Genomic DNA, 14,288 nt, shown 5'->3' with positions numbered 1-14,288 from the left:
TCTAGGAAAGTGGATATCTCACAGTTTTAGAAATAAAGGATGAACTCTCTTAAGTAAAATAATGAATAAGTGTGTTAGGAAATGAAAGTTTCTCTGAGTGGTAAAATAGTCCTAACCAAAGGACATGATCATTCCAATATAGAAAGCTTGTGGGTATGAATCATAGCAGCATGCAAGCAAGAGTCAGAGAAGAGGGTATAACCAGATTGATGGAATTGGACAGTGCAGAAAATTCCAGCTTAGAGATTATTTTGAATCACTGAATTTATTAATGAATAGTGATTGTATCAGCATAAAGAATGCATCCATTTGAATGTGTACATATGCTCCATATTCCATTATTTACTTGAAAAAGTATTACTACATAATACATTTTAAAAGCCTCTTTAATCATTTAAAAGTGCTAATTACAATTTTTTCATAAATGTTTAAATCAAATTGTCCAAAGCACAGCAGATATAAATCATTACAATTTTATAATATAACTGTGTTTAAACAAGACTTTGTTTGGTTCTGTATTTTACATTACAAAAGCATCTGGTCACTATAATCTAATAAGTAATTTAAGAAATTTACTTAAAAGGCCATCTGTATTACTCTTATTATAAATATAAGATTTGATTTCAAACGTATGTCAGACAAAATATATGCTGGTTCTACTGACATGCTCTGATAATTGAGACTTGAACATAAGAATACTTTCCAGCATATGAAAATGTAACTGTTGTAGCATACATGGTAATATAAGACTTCAAAATTTATAGGACAGAACAATTGAACATAATTAGATGTTAACTTATAACTAAGTTTTATTAAACACTTTGGTTAAATGAAAATTAAAATAATAGAGTTTTAACTCCATTAAACTCAGCCTTGAGAATAAAATGTTTTATAAATATCCTGTACAGTCAAATATTAAAAGGAAAACTGATATTCAACTTTTAGAAGAGGAAAATTTATCAAACAAAAAGAATCGTTTTATCCAACCAAGGTATATGAACTATTCCGGAGTAAGGACACACCAAACTCCTTGATTTGCAATGATAAACATGCCAAATGTTGCCATTTGTTTTGAGTAATTTGTATTAAAGTTAATGGAAGCAACCTAGATGTCCATCTGCAGATGAATGGATAAGAAAGCTTTGGTACATATACACAATGGAGTATTTCTCAGCCATCAAAAAGAATGCATTTGAATCAGTTTTAATGAGGTGGATGAAATTGGAGCCAATTATACAGAGTGAAGTAAGCCAGAAAGAAGAACATTAATACCGTATATTAACGCATATATATGGAATTTAGAAAAATGGTAACCTGAACCCTGTATAAGAGACTGCAAAAGAGACATAGGCATTTAGAACAGTCTTTGGGACTCTGTGTGAGAGGGTGAAGGTGGAATGATTGGGGAGAATGGAATTGTAGCATGTATATTATCATAAGTGACCAGTCCAGGTTCGACGCATAAATTTTCCTCTGTCCAAAAAAAAATAAATAAATAAAGTTAATGGGAACCAAGCATCTGAAAACCAACATTTGTCATTTTATACAAATGTCTTGGAAATTTTCATTATACTTAATCTTCATGCTGTTCAGTTATAGGATTTTTTTTTTTCTTTCCAATTTACTAGTCAGATAAATGAGAGAGGATTACCTCTACTGGAAATTTAACTGAGAATGATTTGGCTCTCTGATATTACTGAATAACACCTTGAAAGAAGTTAATGCTCTTCTGAAACCCCAGTGGTGAGAAATTACACCTATGAACTCAGTATAAAAAATCATAGAAAAGGAATGAGTCTGATCATGAAACTATGTGTATACGTGCAATGTAATTCAAATAGAGGGAAGAAAAAAAGCACATCCATTTAAGAATAGTTTCTGCTCTATCACTATTCATTTACATTGTGCTTGCGTGTGTGCTCAGTCGCTTCAGTCATGTCCAACTCTTTGCAACCCCACAAACTGTAGCTCATGAGGATCCGCTGTCCATGGGATTCTCCAAGTAAGAATACTGGAGTGGGTTGCCATTTCCTTGGCCAGGGGATCTTCCTGATCCAGGAATCAAACCTGGATCTCCTGAATTGCATGTAGATTCTTCACTGAGGCACCTGGAAAGCCCCATATACATGGTTTATGAACCTTAATTTTGAAAATAAGAAACCTGAGATATACTATTTCAATATGAATTGCCCCAGTACGATTATCCCTACAAGATTTTAATATACTTTAGCTTTTACCAGAAGGAGCAATTTAATGTTAGCGTTGAGAACATTCTACCAGGAGTTCATCACCACCAAAGCTATCACACCTTGAGAAGGAAATCCAAAATGTTAGATTAGCCATTACTCTTATTTTTTCTAAAGTAAGTTAAATATCACCCTACCATACTCCATGAAAGGTCAGGATTAATTTCTATAGCACAATTATATAATGGTTTTTCTCAACAACAACTACAAAACTGTATTTCTAGATTCTAGTTCAGGTATATTGTGTTAGGAAACCAGGGCACGTATCCCACGCATTTATATGTTTAAAACACTGTTAGATAATGGAGGATTAGGTTGTCCTCAGCAAGTCTACTTCTTTACTTCTAGAGTTTCTGCTGCAGTTTAGCTGCAGCTTTACAGCTGTTGTGGTTTCCATTTCCTGCATGATCATAAGTCAAATATTGGTCAGGGAACTACAGTCACCTGAGATCTTGGTGAAACACAAATCCAAGAGTCAGCAGAATTCTGACAGACTTCAAAGTTGTTGCTAATCTTCAGAGGTCTTATATTCTCTGAGGCTACCATTACCCAGGTACTTGGCTCTCAGTGGTTGTCCTGGTGTCCTTTACTTTCCTTCACCTTCCACTCCATCAGGCCAACTCAACCCCATCTAGTATGACACTCACACAGAATGTGCATGAATTCAGCTCCATATGCAGAGAGGACTGAGAACCTGGGAATTTCTTACATTTGATGCACATCTACATCCACTGATATCTGCCTCCTTTCTCTTGTCTCTCCTGTAACTGCTACCCAAACCCCTGACATTCTTCTGTAGATTCGGTACATTTTAATACATATTCTTTGGAAAAGACCCTGATGCTGGGATGGATTGGGGGCAGGAGGAGAAGGGCACGACAGATGACTGGATGCCATCACCGACTCGATGGACATGAGTTTGGTTAAACTCCGAGAGTTGGTGATGGACAGGGAGGCCTGGTGTGCTGCAATTCATGGGGTCGCAAAGAGTCAGACACGACTGAGCAACTGAACTGAACTGAATTGAATACATAATCTGAAAAAAAAAGGAGATAGTGAGTTGTATCTTCTGAAACAACTGCCTTTCAAAATGTAGTTTCATGAAATATAATTCTTCCTGAGGACACTTGGTGCTAGCTATTAAGACGATTTCATTTTCTTTTTGCAGTTAGCAAGTTAAGCCACTATTACTAGACTTTTTGCCTAGAGTACGCTCACATTGCTAGCAGAAATATCAAGGATTCCTTAACAATTACAGCAGAAACATAACAGTTAAAACTTAATTCTTTCAGTGTATATTATTACTACCATGAATTATAACAATTTCAGTCTTTCAAACTAGAAACCCATTGTTTTCAAATTACTCCACCCTCCACTAATTCCCTGAACAAGGGTTTCAGAATACCTCATAAATGCCTGATGTTATTTTAGGTCTTGGAGATTTGGCAACAAAAATAAAGAGACACAAATGTGGTGGTGAAAAATGAAAAACAAAATAACAAACTATATGTTATGTTTCATTGTAAAACATGAGAGAAAAATAAGCTTAGAAATCCATCAGTTCAGTTCAGTTCAGTCACTCAGTCGTGACAGACTCTTTGCGACCCCATGAATCACAGCAGGCCAGGCCTCCCTGTCCATCACTAACTCCCGGAGTTCACTCAAACTCACGTCCATTGAGTCTGTGATGCCATCCAGCCATCTCATTCTCTGTCATCCCCGTCTCTTCCCGCCCCCAATCCTTCCAAGCATCAGAGTCTTTTCCAGTGTGTCAACTTGTCGCATGAGGTGGCCAAAGTATTGGAGTTTCAGCTTTAGCATCAGTCCTTCAAAGGAACACCCAGGATTGATCTCCTTTAGAATGGACTGGTTGGATCTCCTTGCAGTCCAAGGGACTCTCAAGAGTCTTCTCCAGCACCACAGTTCAAAAGTATCAATTCTTCGGTGCTCAGCTTTCTTTACAGTCCAACTCTCACATCCATACGTGACCACTGGCAAAACCATAGCCTTGACTAGACAGACCTTGGTTGACAAAATAATGTCTCTGCTTTTTAGTATGCCATCAAGGTTGATCATAACTTTCCTTCCAAGAAGTAAGTATCTTTTAATTTCATGGCTGCAATCAGCATCCACAGTGATTTTGGAGCCCCCCAAAATAAAATCTGACACTGTTTCCACTGTTTTCCCATCTATATGGTCAACATCAAAATCAGAATGATTATATTCTTTGCAGCCAAAGATGGAGAAGCTCTATACAGTTAGTAAAAACAAGAGCTGGAGCTGACTGTGGCTCAAGTCATGAACTCCTTATGGCCAAATTCAGACTTAAATTGAAGAAAGTAGGGAAAACCACTAGACCATTCAGGTATGACTGAAATCAAATCCCTTATGATTAAATAGTGGAAGTGAGAAATAGATTTAAGGGACTAGATCTGATAGATAGAGTGCCTGATGATCTCTGGACAGAGGTTCATGACATTGTACAGGAGACAGGGACCAAGACCATCCCCATGGAAAAGAAATACAAAAAAGCAAAATGGCTGCCTGAGGAGGCCTTACACATAGCTGTGAAAAGAAGACAAGTGAAAACCAAAGGAGAAAAGGAAAGATATAAGCATCTGAATGCAGAGTTCCAAAGAATAGCAAGGAGAGATAAGAATGCCTTCCACAGCGATCAATGCAAAGAAATAGAGGAAAACAACAGAATAGGAAAAACAAGAGATCTCTTCAAGAAAATTAGAGATACCAAGGGAATATTTCATGCAAAGATGGGATCGATAAAGGACAGAAATGGTATGGACCTAACAGAAGCAGAAAATATTAAGAGGTGGCAAGAATACACGAAGAACTATACAAAGAAATCTACATGACCAAGATAATCACGATGGCGTGATCACTCACCTAGAGACAGGTATCTTGGAATGTGAAATCAAGTGGGCCTTAGAAAGCATCACTACAAACAAAGCTAGTGGAGGTGATGAAATTCCAGTTGAGCTATTTCAAATCCTGAAAGATGATGCTATGAAAGTGCTGAACTCAATACAGCAAATTTGGAAAACTCAGCAGTGGCCACAGGACTGGAAAAGGTCAGTCTTCATTCCAATCCCAAAGAAAGGCAATGCTAAAGAATGTTCAAACTACCAAAAAATTGCGCTCATCTCACACCCTAGTAAAGTCATGCTCAAAATTCTCCAAGCCAGGCTTCGGCAATACATGAACCGTTTTGAGCATAGAATGTTTCAAAAGATGACTGAGGGAAGAATTAATAAAAATGTGATGACTTTAAGTATCATCGTATAGATTTAGTTTATATTTCTCTCATTAATAGCTTTTAACCAGTTCAAATGTTCCTAAATATTTGCAATTCTTTTTACCACAGTAGAAAGAAATCCCCAGACTTTTAGATGATCTTGGAACAAGTAATTTTCATGAATTTATAATAACAGGGTAAACGTCAGAAATCATTTCAATGGCAAAAATGAGTGTTTCACACTTAGAAATTCATCCTCTATCAAGTATACTATAATTTACTTTAATTTGGCAGTTAGTATTACCTTTTGTTGACATAGATTTTTTCACTAATTTTGCAGTCATACTTTTTAAGTGTCAGAAGAACCTAGCTCCACATTTCTCAGGGAAGCATTAAGATATTCTTTCCTATTCCATGAATGAATATTAGGGGGAAAAATAATTTATATTAGGCTTCTCATAAATATAATATAGCAATTATTATAAGATATTTACTGATGGTCACATGAGTAAAGCAGTATGAGAATGCTTGTTGCTTTAACTCTCACTATTTAATGCTTATTAACCATTGCTACGCTCTTGGATAAAGTAAGCATCATACGGCAAAAGATCACTGTCTACAATATGACGTTTTCCTTGATGGAAAATTATATCAGGTAGAGTAAAAGTTGGTTTATGAAATTAAATGCAATTATGAGAACAGTCATATATCTAGTACTTGAATTTTTAATATCATTTAAAACATGCCTATATTATATTTCCTTCCATTGCCAGGATTGGGGGAGAATCTCATGATTCCATTTTTACCAAGACAAAGGTTCAAACAGGTAACATGATCCAAGGTTGCCTGATAAGTAAATTAGAATTTTCACATTAAACCAGAGACATTTCCACATTTAGATTCAGAGAAAATTTTTCCTTGATTATATCCCATACCCTCAATTTATGTTAGATAAATACATGACAGGTAAAATACACATCTAGTTAAATTTGGAATTTAGATTAACAAATCATTTTTTACTATAAGTATGTTTTGAAGACTGTATGGAGTATGTGTGTGTGTGTGTGTGTGTTTTGCTTTTCTGGAATGAAAATTTAATTAAGCATTCCATTTTTTTCCTTTGCTTGATTAATTTGGGCTATACTTGGTAACCTAACTAGATGGAAATACATAAAAGATTTAATGTTAATAAGCTGAGCAAGGGGCAACATATTTTAAAGGTTAACTGCCGGATGCAAAATAACATTTCTCAGAGTGGTAGAGACATACTATATACCTCTCATATACCCAAAGCACTCTAAACCTGATTAAGAACCAATAAAATTAATAACAAAGCAGATGAAGCCACCTCTATCAAACAATGAGCCTTAAAATCAATGGTCCATTTTTACTGTATTGATTTCCACTTCTGTCCAAGTAACATTAGTTTATTACTGCTTTTTGTTGTTTTGCTCTGCAGTGACTCATCACTAGACATGTTAAGCTCACGTTGTGACTCTGCAGTGCTCTGGACATTGGAGACTCAGAGATAGGCACAGAGATTGGTGGCTTAAGTGTCAGCAGTGGAGGGCAAAGGCAAGGTGAAGATTTAGATTACATTTATGGTCACAGGTTCAAGAGACCAGACCTTGAAACTAGATGTAATAAGTTTATACCATGACTTTGCCACTTATAACTCTGTTCCCTTAGACAAGTTATTAGTCTCTTTTTTAGGATAAACTATTTGTCAATTTTGATTAATATTATAATAATCTTCACAGAATTTTTGTAAAGAAGAGTGACTTAAAGTTTTTAGTGCTTGCAATGGTAAGCATTATATATGCATTTGCTGTTGTTTTTTTAATTACTGTAATTACTTATTTAGTATTTTAAGTGGCATTTTCTGTGGAGACAAAGCTGGCATTTAGTAAAATAATTTTATTATAAAACTAATATAAGCATAGAACTAGTCATAATGTTTACTCGAAGATATCTACTATTAATCAATGAAAATATATAGAAGGATTGTACACTTGTTAACTTTTGGAATTCAGTAATTTTTGTAGTTTTCTGAAAAAAAAAAAAAAAAGAGTTCCAAATAACTGCTTCAAAATAGAGACAGAGAGGAATGATATAAGCAATATATGAATTGAATTAGATAACCTCATACTAGAATACTGTTTCTTTGTCTGATTCTGAATGTTCCACACAAAGGCTTCTACATGAGAGCTACTAGTTACTTTTGTCTGATGTATCACCCTCTGATTCAGCCTATTCCTTCTTAAAGTATGTTTTGATCTTGTAGAAGGAAAGAATTAATACATTGTGCAGGTAATGTAAGTATTGCTGCTGTGACACAACACAAATAGTCCTCACTTGCCTAATCTGGATATGCATGGACTTCAGTTACTATGGCTTAAGTTCAGTTAAAGTTCTCTAACAGCTAAGTTCTAATTCTACTAATCATTGCATACTAATTGTGAGGAATTGCATAAAGCAAACTTGCCTGCTTCAGTCCACTAAACACTAGGTCAGTAACATGCATTCATGATCAGTGGTCATTTCTTTCTAAATATGTCAATGATTGGCGGCTGATCATCAGTTTTTCAGTTCACAGATAGCAAATCTTGTGATTGTGTCACTTTTTTGTTTCCCATTGGCTAAGTCACATGATATTTTGCAAAAATAGATTATTGAAGGATGAATTTGACCAAGAAAGATGAAATTACAGCAGAGAAACAAAAAGTAATAACACTTGAAATGGAATTCATATCAAACATAGATAAAGTTTTTATGAGAAAGAAAAAGAGCTGAGTGTGGAAATGTTGACACTGTCTCCATTTGTAGACACTCTAGATATGCAAGGAATAAACTTGGAGAGGGTGAATTTGCAGACATAAGTTAAGAAAGCAATCACAATGAAAAAGATGAAAATGTCCAGAAAAAGTGACACTGGCCAAAATATCACATAAAAGGACAACTTGGATTGATTTCACAACATTGAAAGCTCAAAAGATAAATTGTTAGAAACTAATCTAAACAAGAAAATACATGCATGACAACTTCCCAAGTCATAAAAGCAATGTTTTCTCCATATGGTATAGTACAAGAAGAAGGCAAGGACAATGGCATTTGCCTCACTTTCATTAAATTACAGTAAACTAAATAAAGAGGGTTTTCACTATTTTTTCAATCATCTCAGTTCAGTTCAGTTCAGTTCAGTCGCTCAGTCGTGTCAGACTCTCCGCGACCCCATGAATCACAGCACGCCAGGCCTCCCTGTCCATCACCAACTCCCGGAGTACACTCAAACTCATGTCCACAGAGTCGGTGATGCCATCCAGCCATCTCATTCTCAGTCGCCCCCTTCGCCTCCCGCCCCCAACCTTTCCCAGCATCAGAGTCTTTTCCAGTGAGTCAACTCGTTGCATGAGGTGACCAAAGTATTGCAGTTTCAGCTTTAGTATCAGTCCCTCCAATGAACACTCAGGATTGATCTCCTTTAGAATGGACTGGTTGGATCTCCTTGCAGTATAAGGGAATCTCAAGAGTCTTCTCCAACACCACAGTTCAAAAGCATCGTTTCTTCGGCGATCAGCTTTCTTCACAGTCCAACTCTCACATCCATACATCACCACGGGAAAAACCATTGCTTTGACTAGACGGACCTTGGTTGGCAAAGTAATGTCTCTGCTTTTTAATATACTATCAAGGTTGGTTATAACTTTCCTTCCAAGGAGTAAGCGTCTTTTAATTTCATGGCTGCAATCAGCATCTGTAGTGATTTTGGAGCCCCCCAAAATAAAGTCTGACACTGTTTCCACTGTTTCCCCATCTATTTCCCATGAAGTGATGGGACCAGATGCCATGATCTTTGTTTTCTGAATGTTGAGCTTCAAGCCAACCTTTTCACTCTCCTCTTTCACTTTCATTAAGAGGCTTTTGATTTCCTCTTCACTTTCTGCCATAAAGGTAGTGTCATCTGCATATCTGAGGTTATTGATATTTCTCCCAGCAATCTTGATTCCAGCTTGTGCTTCTTCCAGCCCAGCGTTCCTCATGATGTACTCTGCATATAAGTTAAATAAGCAAGGTGACAATATACAACTTTGACGTACACCTTTTCCTATTTGGAACCAGTCTGTTGTTCCATGTACAGTTCTGACTGTTGCTTCCTGACCTGCATACAGGTTTCTCAAGAGGCAGGTCAGGTGGTCTGGGATTCCCATCTCTTTCAGAATGTTCCACAGTTTATTGTGATCCACACAGTCAAAGGCTTTGGCATAGTCAATGAAGAGAAATAGATGTTTTTCTGAAACTCTCTTGCTTTCTCCATGATCCAGCGGATGTTGGCAATTTAATCTCTGGTTCCTCTGCCTTTTCTAAAACCTGCTTGAACATCTGGGAGTTCACGGTTTACATACTGCTGAAGCCTGGCTTGGAGAATTTTGAGCATGACTTTACTTCAATCATCTACATACTTTTAATTAACAGTAAGCATTGTAAATATACTGACAAAACTTTTTTAAAAGTTGTGGAAAAATAATAAATTTTTATAAGGTTATTAAGAGTTTTGAAAGATCTTAGCATGCTCAGTCATTTTTATAGTCTTACACTATACCTTGCATATGAATCCTGTACCCCTTCTGCTATGTTAAATTATGATGAAAATAATAAATTTAAATTTTCCATGTTAAATTATGTCTTCTGGGGAAGACATCTCAACATCTATGAAGCTTTTAATCTAGAACTCTAAAAAACACAATCCCAGCAATGCTTATAAAAGCATTGCTATATTTTACAAAATATCAAAAGTGATAATCCAGATATATTATACGAAGTATATGGAAAAACTGAAGAGTAGTCAAATATTAACTGACTGCGTAAAAAATGTTTTATGAACCAAAGCAACTACCACACATTTCTTTTTCACAGACGAAACATATATGTGTGCGTGTTTAATACAAGGCAGATGAAGTTTTTGTTGATTATATTATGTCCTCAGTTTTTATTTTTTTTAATAAAAATTTTTCACATATACTTTCTATTAATAGTTTTTATTTGGTACTTATTTGCTTGTCTTTAGACTACTTGAGGACTTCCCTGAGAGCTCAGATGGTAAAGAATCTGCCTGCAACACAGAGATTTGGGTTCAATCCCTAGGTCAGGACGATAACTTGGAAAAGGGAATGGTAACCCACTCCAGTGTTATTGCCTGGAGAAATCCATGGACAGAGGAGCCTGGTGAGCTACAGTCCATGGAGTCACAAAGAGTTGGACATGACTAAGCAACTAAAACACGCAGATTACTTGATTCGGGCTTCCCAGATGGCGCTAATGGTAAAGAATCCGCCTGTCAATGCAGGTTAGATGTAAGAGACATGGGTTCAGTCCCTGGGTCAGGAAGATCCCCTGGAAAAGGGCAGAGCAACCCACTACAGTATTCTTTCCTAGAGAATCCCATGGACAGAGGAGCCCAGTAAGCTGCGGTCCATAAGGTTGCAGAGTCAAACATGACAGAAACAACTTTGCACTCATTCAGGCACAAACCACTTGATAACATATTGGTTTATCACATCTGTTAGATATATAAAACATGTAAGAAAGAAAAGATACGGGACTTAAGAGATGGTGGCCCAGTGGCGATGAAGCCTCCTTATTATGCAGATGAGGTGGGTTTCTCTCACTGGTCACAGAAGTAATATCCCACATGCTGTAGAGGGACTAAGCCCTTGTGCTGGAACTACTGAGCCTGGGAATCACAACCAAAGAGTCCATGCACCACAACAGAAGATCCCACACGATGCAATGAAGACCTTGCATGTTGCTACGAAGGCCTGATGCAGCCAAATAAATAATTTCTTTTTTCAAAAAGAGGGAAGAAATGCAACTTAAGAATAGACAGAGCAAAACTATAAAACAAATAATTTGGTTAAAAAAGTTCTTAAACTTCTTCATCTTCAGAGTCTGACTCTTGATTCTCTTTTTGGCACAGAGTAGTTGAAATTCATGTTTTGTGTAAAATATGTTTTTTTGATCCATTAAAAGCATTGGTGGTGCAATATTTCTTGAAAAAAAAAAAAAAGAATCTCTAAAAGAACTAAAACCCAACCTTGGAACTCTGTAGATCTAGTCCACCCCCAATTCCTGCTGGGGGGATGTTGGGAAGCACATTTAATTGACTGCTGCCTCCACCTCCCACACCATTTGACTCCTCAGAATTAAAATATTACTGTCCTCCTTGTGGTTTTCTTCCAAATTATCACTACTTTTGTTTTCACTTTTTCAATAATAATCATGTTCTTATCTTCTATCCTATTACATTTAATATGAGCTTTTTTTTTTTTTGAGTGCTTGAATAACAAATTCAAATACAAACGTATTTGGTTATGCTTAAAAGTACTTTATCCACAGAAGAAAATTATAAAAAGATTTATAGCAGCACTCATGAGAGAAAAAATAAATAAACAAGTGTATCAATGGGGTAAATATATTGAAAAATGGAAAAAAATTGTAGGGCAGCATTGTCACAAAAGAGCAAATAAAAAGGAAGTGAAAAGAATTTTACTAATATATTTTATTTTATGTAGTATATATGCAGCTCAGTTCAGTCACTCAGTGGTGTCCGACTCTGTGACCCCATGGACTGCAGCATGCAGGCCACCATGTCCATCATGAACTCCCAGAGTTTACTGAAACTCATGTCCATTAAGTTGGTGATGCCATCCAACCATCTCAAACTCTGTCAACCCCTTTGCTTCCTTTTTTTTAAAAAAATATTTACTTTAATTGAAAGCTAATTAGTTTACATTATTGTATTTGTTTCAGCATACATTGACATGAATCTGCCCAAGGTGTACATGTGTTCCACATCCCGAACACTCCTCCCACTTCCCTCCCCATCCCATCCCTCTGGTTCATCCCAATACACCCCCTTCTTTTCCAAACTTCAGTCTTTCCCAGCAACAGGGTCTTTTCAAATGAGTCAGTTCTTCACATCAGATGGCCAAAGTATTGGCATTTCAACTTCAAATCAGTCCTTCAAATGAATATTCAGGACTGATTTCCTTTAGCATGGACTGGTTGGATCTCCTTACAGCCAAGGAACTCTCAAGAGTCTTCTCCAGCACCACAGTTTAAAAGGATCAAATCTTTGGTGCTCAACTTTCTTTATAATCCAACTCTCATATCCATACATGGCTACTGGAAAAGCCATAGCTTTGTCTATACCGAACTTTGTTGGCAAAGTAATATTTCTGATTTTTAATATACTCTCGAGGTTGGTCATAACTTTTCATTCAAGGAGAAAGTTTTTAATTTCATGGCTGCAGTCAACATCTGTGGTGATTTTGGAGCACCCCAAAATAAAGTCTGTCACTATTTCCACTGTTCAACCATCTATTTGCCATGAAGTGATGGGACCAGATGCCATGATCTTTGTTTTCTGAATGTTGAGCTTTAAGCCAACTTTTTCACTTTCCTCTTCCACTTTCATCAAAATGTCCTTTATTCTTCTTTGCATTCTGCCATAAGAGTGGTGTCATCTGCATATCAGAGGTCATTGATATTTTTTCCAGTAATCATGATTAATCTTGTGCTTCATCAAGTTCAGCATTTCTCATGATATAAAATTTCTCTGCACATAAGTTAAAGAAGCAGGGTGACAATATACAGCTTTAATGTACTCCTTTCCCAATTTGGAACCAGTCTGTTGTTCCATGTACAGTTCTAACTGTTGCTTGCAGACCTTCATACAGATTTCTCAGGAGGCAGGTCAGGTAGTCTGGTATACCCACCTCTTGAATAATTTTCCACAGTTTGTTATGATTCACATAGTCAAAGGCATTGACATATTCAGTAAAGCACTAGATGCTTTTCTCGAACTCTCTTGCTATTTTGATGATCAAATGGATATTGCCATATTGATCTCTGATTCCTCTGGTTCATTGCTCTGATTCATAATCCAGCATGAACACTGGAAGTTCACACTTCACTTACTGTTGAAGCCTGGCTTGGAGAATTTTGAGCACTCCTTTCCTAGCATGTAAGTTAGTGCCATTGTGCAGTAGTTTGAGCATTCTTTGGCATTGCCTTTCTTTGGGATTAGAATGAAAACTTATCTTTTCCAGTCCTGTGGCCACTGGAGTTTTCCAAATTTTTTGGCATATTCAGTGCCTGAATTTAAGAGCATCATCTTTCAGGATTTGAAATAGCTCAACTGGAATTCCATCACCTCCACTAACTTTGTAGTGATGTTTCCTAAGGCCCACTTGACATCACATTCCAGGATGTCTGGCTCAAAGTGAGTGAACTTACCATTGTGATTATTTGGATTGTGAAGATGTTTTTTGTATAGTTCTGGGTATTCTTGCCAACTCTTCTTAGTATCTTCTGCTTCTGTTAAGTCTGTACCATTTCTGTCCTTTATTGTGCCCATTTTTGCATGAAATGTTCCCTTGGTATCTCTAATTTTCTTAAAGAGATCTCTAGTCTTTCCCATTCTATTGCTTTCCTCGATTTCTTTGCATTGATCGCTGAGGAAGGCTTTCTTATCTCTCCTTGCTATTCTTTGGAACTCTGCATTCAAATGGATATATTTTCCCCTTTCTCCTTTGTTTTTCGCTTCCCTTCTTTTCACAGCTATTTGTAAGGCCTCCTCAGACAACCATTTTGCCTTTTTCATTTCTTTTTCTTGGGCATGGTCTTAATTACTGCTTCCTGTACAATGTCAGGAACTTCTGCCCATACTTCTTCAGGCACTCTATCAGATCTAATCCCTTGAACTTATTTGTCACTTCAGAGACATTACTTTG

Source organism: Moschus berezovskii, chromosome 10, assembly GCF_049115385.1.
Source record: "Moschus berezovskii isolate FMDL1 chromosome 10, NW_MosBer_1.0, whole genome shotgun sequence".
NCBI classification, from domain to species: Eukaryota; Metazoa; Chordata; class Mammalia; order Artiodactyla; family Moschidae; genus Moschus; species Moschus berezovskii.
The sequence above is the reverse complement of the archived record's forward strand: the minus strand, read 5'-3'. Positions refer to the sequence as shown.